The sequence below is a fragment of the Chlorocebus sabaeus genome, chromosome 25, assembly GCF_047675955.1.
Source record: "Chlorocebus sabaeus isolate Y175 chromosome 25, mChlSab1.0.hap1, whole genome shotgun sequence".
Classification (NCBI taxonomy): domain Eukaryota; kingdom Metazoa; phylum Chordata; class Mammalia; order Primates; family Cercopithecidae; genus Chlorocebus; species Chlorocebus sabaeus.
The window spans coordinates 29,240,158-29,246,468 of record NC_132928.1 but is presented as its reverse complement, the minus strand read 5'-3'; the positions used below and the strand labels follow the sequence as shown (position 1 = coordinate 29,246,468).

General features: G+C 46.4%; 1 pseudogene; it reads left to right on the top strand.

Moving 5' to 3' along the window:
• The first annotated feature begins 3,684 nt into the window (after nucleotides 1–3,684).
• LOC140710166 (cofilin-1 pseudogene) lies at nucleotides 3,685–5,072 on the top strand (annotated as a pseudogene).
• Nucleotides 5,073–6,311: the final 1,239 nt, after the last annotated feature.

The window sequence follows — 6,311 nt, the reverse complement described above, 5'->3', positions numbered from 1 at the left end:
ACACAGATAGTAACTCCAGAATCTACCTTCCAGCACCATTGTTTTTGAATCCTGGGTTCCCTTCCCAGTGTTCTCCCCTTCCTCTCCTGTGGAAGGGTGAGTCGGCTTTACTAACATTTCAACATTATATTTTCTGAGCACTTGAGTCACATGGGCCCCAGTTGGCCTGACCTTGGTGGTATGCCCAACCTTGATCCAATCACTGTGGCCAGAGAATGGAATGTGGTGATTGGCTTAGCCAAAGTGAGAGGGATGGAGTCTGCTGGACCTGAAACATGGCATGAGAAACAGACTGTTCCTTACTGGGGTGGATAGACTCATAATACTCATACGAGTGGCTGCCACGAGTCCACCTCCTGGCATTCATGCTCTTGTGCAATCCTTCCACTTAAGAATGAACACAACCTGTGTCTGGCTTCTAGCCAACAGAACACAGCAAAGGTGACGGGGTATATATAATTGTTGCAAAAGATTGTAGAACCTGTCTTGCTGAAGTCTTTTTCTTTCCCTTGCTGACTTCATTAAGCAAGCAGCTGTGTTGAGGGCCTGTGTGGTAAGGGACTGAGGTCTAGGACCTGAGGCTGGCCTCCAGATAATAATAGCCAATAAGAAAATAAGGCCCTCATTCCAGTGGCCTGCAAGGAACTGAGTTCAGCTAATGACCATGTTAGTTTGGAAGAAGATATTTCCCCAGTGAAGCCTCAGCTGAGAACACAGCCACAGCCACCATGTTGTAGCCTTGGAGAGAACCCAGTGAAGCTGCACCCAGACTCCTGACCTATAGACTGTGAGATGACAAATATATTGTTGAGTCTGTGATAATATTACTACACAGCAACAGGTAACTAATGCACCCACAAAAGCAAAGACAGAGTGCTGTTGTCACAGAAATGGGGAATAGATGCTGCATGGCAAAAGCAACGTCTACGTGGCCAGGCGTGGTGGCTCACGCCTGTAATCCCAACACTTTAGGAGGCCGAGGCAGGCGGATCTCAAGGTCAGGAGTTTGAGACCAGTGTGGTCTCACCACCAGTGCCCAATGTGGTGAAATCCTGTCTCTACTAAAAATACAAAAATTAGCTGGGCGTGGTGGTATGCACCTGTAGTCCCAGCTACTCGGGAGGCTGAAGCAGGAGAATCGCTTGAACCCAGGAGGCAAAGGTTGCAGTGAGCCAAGATCGCACCACTGCACACCAGCCTGGGCGACAGAGTGAGACTGTCTCAAAAAAAAAAAAAAGAACCTATGAAAGAATTAGACAACTTTTAAATGTAAAAATGCTCATGTAACCACCACCCAGATTAAGATAGAGAACATTCTCAGTGACCCATCAACTTCCTTCATGTCCCCTCCCAGTCCTTGCTTCAACCATTAGTTTCACCTGCTTTTGAAATTTATCTGTAATTACAACACGCAGCATGTGTGTTGCATCCATCTGCTCTCACTCAGCATTATGCTTGTGAGATGCATCCATGTTTTCACGTGTAGCAATAGCTCATTTTCGCTACCAAATTGTATTCAACTGCAGGACCATAGCAAATTTATTTATCAATTCTACCACTTATGGACATCTAGGTTGTTTCTAATCTTGGGTTATTTTTAGGAATAATGCTGCTATACACATTCTTGTATCTATTTTTTAGTGCATTTACTCTTGGGCATATATTTCAGAGTAGAATTACTGTCATTGGGTATATTTACAGTCAGCACTGCCAAAGAATTTTCGAAGTGTTTTTTTCCATTTACATTCCCACAAGCAGTGTCTGAGTGTTCCAGTTGTTTTGCATCCTCAATAACACTTGGTATTGACTGTTTAACATTTTTAACCATTCTAGGATATATGTAGGGAGCACAGGAACCTGACAAAAAGGAACAGGCACAGTAGGGGTGTGGTGGAACTGGGCAGCACAGAAGTGCAGTAATCATAACCTCCAACCCAGGCTGGTTCAAGGGCTGGTGATGGTCAGCACAGGTCACTAAACAGACGCAAATCCCCAAGGGAGAGCCTGGACGAGCTTAACTCTCTCCACCTCAGTGTCTGAGGACAGAGCAGGTGCTGAGCTTTCAAGGGGAGAAATGGAAAGTTAATGCCAGAAAGTAGAGAGTAGCCCCTCATCCCCTTCCCACGTGGATGTCTTATTCTGATAGGTGCTGCCTGCTTGCTTACTTTCATGTCCTTCCTTCCTTCCTTCCTTCCTTCCTTCCTTCCTTCCTTCCTTCCTTCCTTCCTTCCTTCCTTTTCTTACTTCTTTCTTTATTTGAGATGGAGTCTCACTCTGTCGCTCAGGCTGGAGTGCAACAGCATGATCTCAGCTCACTGCAGCCTCCATCTCCCAGGTTCAAATGATTCTCCTGCCTCAGCCTACTGAGCAGCTGGGATTACAGGCGCCCGCCACCAAGCCCAACTAATTTTTTTATTTTTCTTAGTAGAGATGGGGTTTCACCATGTTGGCCAGGCTGGTCTCAAACTCCTGACCTCAGGTGATCCTCCTGCCTCAGCCTCCCAAAGTGCTGGGATTACAGGCGTGAGCCACCGCGCCCAGCCAGGTGCTGCCTTCTTGACTCCTACCCATGGGCATCTGCACAGTCCTGGAGAAGATCCCCCAGTCCCACGGATTTGGCTTCTAACTTCATGGTCCCCAATCTTAGTGAGCCTTCCCAGCAGCACAATTACTTCTCCCTCCTCCTCTCCACCTCCTTTTGGGGTCCTCCCAACCTGTACTCTCTCTCCGAATCCCCCCCACTTTCTCAGGTGTCTTCAGTAGAGGGTCTTGACTGCTCCTCTTTGAAAACAGGCAAGTGTTCACTTGACCCTTCATCCCTCACCTACAGCACAGTCATCTGTACCTCCCTCACCTTCCAGCAAACAGGCACCATGCTGCACAGGGGCAAAGACACAAATAAGACATGCTCCTGGTTTGCAAAACATTTGCTTTTCCTATTCCTTCCTCCAGTCCAAGGTGAAATGTTGGACCTGGCCTTCAGACCACCCCCTCCCAAATCCTCCAGGACCTTGTTCCATTAATCATCTCCACCACCATGCACTTTTATTTGTAAGCTCTCCTTTTTAACTAGTTCTCCTCTTCATCATAAAAACCGGCTCAAGAATTTCCCCCTCTATTTATGTTTAAAGTGTTTTCTTACTCCACAACCCCCTCTCTAGTAACCTTCCATGCTCACTTCTAACTCTTGAAATAATCAGTCTCCCATTCCCAGCTCCTTCCTCTGCAATCTGCTCTCTTCCCCAACTATGCCTCTCAATGGTGGCTGCTTTGGAGAAGCTGTTAAATCTAAAGGACACCCTCCAGGCTTATCTGAATTAAAGAAGATAGGGGAATACCTCTTTCTGTAGTACTACACACTTTTCACCACTCTCTTTTCTTTGAAACTCTTGTCCTTGGCCTCCATGTTACTTTCCAGGCTCATACCTTTTTTAGATTCCTTTTTGGGTTCCTCCTTCTCCAGCCCCATAAACATCCATGTTCACCAAGGCTCTGCCCTAGGCTGCCGCCTCTTACTCTTCACACACACTCCCGTTAATGAACACATCCACACTCACAGCTTTAACTACTAACTACATGCTGATTACTTTCCAAATGCATTCCCAGACTAGAACTCTCTGGAGAACTCAGACCAGTACAGTGGGGTCACATCATATCAGTATCTGACTTAAGTGAATTCAAATATACTCATTCAGTAATTTTCTTTTAAACAAGATAAATAAAACAAAACAAATAGCCCAGGCCATTCCACAAAATGAGGACTGTAGTGAATGTGGCTGTGATTTCCTAAATGCCTTGCATTTCCTAAATGCCTCTGGGGCAGTGAGCATTAGTAAGCGGAGAATTTCAAGAGACTCCTGACCCCAAAACATAAGCCAACTACTTCACCTCATGCTCAACTGAAAAAAAAAAGCCACAGTCTGTTCCAACGCTGGAGCAAAAGGCAAAAGGTACCATTCTTGCATTTGAATTTCATGCTTCAACCCAGCGCCTTCATAAGAATTTTTGGTTCCTTCTGATCCCGGCAGCAGCTGCAGCAATTCTCCTCTTCTGGGACTCTCCCTGCCATCTCCTTCTTACTTCCAGGATCATGGCATCGGGTGTGGCTGTTTCTGATGGCATCATCAAGGTGCTCAATGAGGCCAGGCGTGGTGGCTCATGCCTGTAATCCTAGCATTTTGGGAGGCTGAGGTGGGTGGATCACCTGAGGTCAGGAGTCCCAGATGAGCCTGACCAATATTGTGAAACCCCGTCTCTACTAAAAATACAAAACTTAGCCAGGCATGATGGCGCATGCCTGTAATCCCAGCTACTCGGGAGGCTGAGGCATAAAAATTGCTTGAACCTGGGAGGTGGAGGTTGCAGTGAGCCACGATCGCACCACTGCACTCTAGCCTGGATGGCAGAGCAAGACTCTGTCTCAAAAAAAAAAAAAAAAAAGAGAAAAAGAAAAAAGAAAAAAAAAAGGTGTTCAATGACATGATAACAAGAAGGAGCACAAGTCTTCAACAGCAGAGGAGGTGAAGACACATAAGAAGGCGGTGCTCTCTGCCTGAGTGGGGACGAGATCATTATCCTTGAGGAGGGCAGGGGGACCCTGGCAGGTGAAGTGGGGTAGGCTGTTGACGACTCCTACACCACAGTTGTCAAGATGCTGCCAGACAAGGACTGCCACTATGTCCTCTGTGACGCAACCTATGAGACCAAAGAGAGCCAAGAGGAGGACCTGGTGTTTATCTTCTGAGCACCTCAGTCTGCACCCCTAAGAGTAGAATGATCTACAGCAGCTCCAAGGATGCCATCAAGAAGAAGCTGACAGGGATCCTGCATTAATTACCAGCAAATGGCTATAGGAGGTCAAGGAGCACTGTACCCAGGCAGACAAGCTAGGGGCAGCACTATCATCTCCTGCAGGGCAAGCTTTGGTGAGCCCCCTTGGGCCTCCTGCCTGGAGCATCTGGCAGCCCCAGACCTGCCCTTGGGGATTGCAGGCTGCCCCCTTCCTGCCAGCTGGGACGGGCTGGGGGGCTTCCAACAGAGGGAGGGCAATCCCTTCACCACAGTTAACCTAAGTTAGGAGTTAACCTAGTAAATCAATTTGAGTAAGATTATTGTAGCTCCCACTACAGCAACAGACACCTTTTTTGTGCTCAATGAATGTTACTGAATTAAGTTGAAGCAATATACAGAAAGATTTCAAGGGATGGAAAAGCACACGGTTTGGCAGAAAATACCAAGTAACTTCAGTATCGTGGAGGTGTGAAATGTGAGGTGGGGATTAGGGAAGCAAGGGGACAGGAAAGAGGTGGCTGAAGGTGTTCTGGACAGGTGGGCAGGGCCTGCTTGCCACATATATCCCCATGCTAGGCTATGACATCTGTATCCCCAGAATATAGGGCCTATGTGCTAAGCTAAGAACTAGAAATTTCATTCTAGAATTCTGAGAAGATTTGCAGTGTTTCAAGAAAGAAGGTGGCAAGGTAAGATTTACACTTCAGAAAGCCTGACACTGGGTAGAGAAGAGATTAATATGGAAAGAGAATACAGACAAGGAGACCCTTTAGGAAGCTGGTGAGAAGTGACCTCCACAAGTGATGAGGAAAAATAAAGACACAGCTGTTAAATCCTCAAGGCAGTTTTAAGGAAAATAGCCTTAAATTAAAACCCTTAGATAACATGTCCAGTAAACTGAGGATTTGCTGCTTTGCCAAGATTAATATCATAAAGTATGTATTCCTTCAACTCCTCTTCATGTTACATTGTCACCATATCTTAACACATTATTTTCTCCATTCATATGTCTGAATAAATACCCTTTTCTCTTTCCCAAACCCCAACCTCTCTGAGCTCTTCTCCCAGCCCTCCTGCTGATCCTGAGATGGAATTTCTGCAGTGAACTTTCTTTCTTTGATACCTTCTTCCTCCCTCTTCCCTGACTTCCTTTTGTTTAAAAGCATGAATGCTCATATCTACTCTGAGCTGAATTTTTTTTCTTCTTGAGCCTTCTAGAGTCAGTCTTAAGCCAGCCTTGAGCCTGGTCCCTTATGCCTTTTCCTACCAGCCTTTCTTTCTTCCTGTCTAATCTCACAAAAGAGCAACTCACTCATAGTACCCACCATCCACTTCCTCCCTAATTAACCATGTAATCTGGCCTTGACGCTCCAGGAATCTGTCCTCCCGAAGTCCCTTACGATGAAGCATGTGCAAAACAACGCACCCCAAGGCAGTGGCGAAACAGTGCAAATAAAGGCCAAAGAAAAATGAGGCAGGAACACAAGAAGGAGTTGGCGTATGACCCGCGTCTTGGAAGA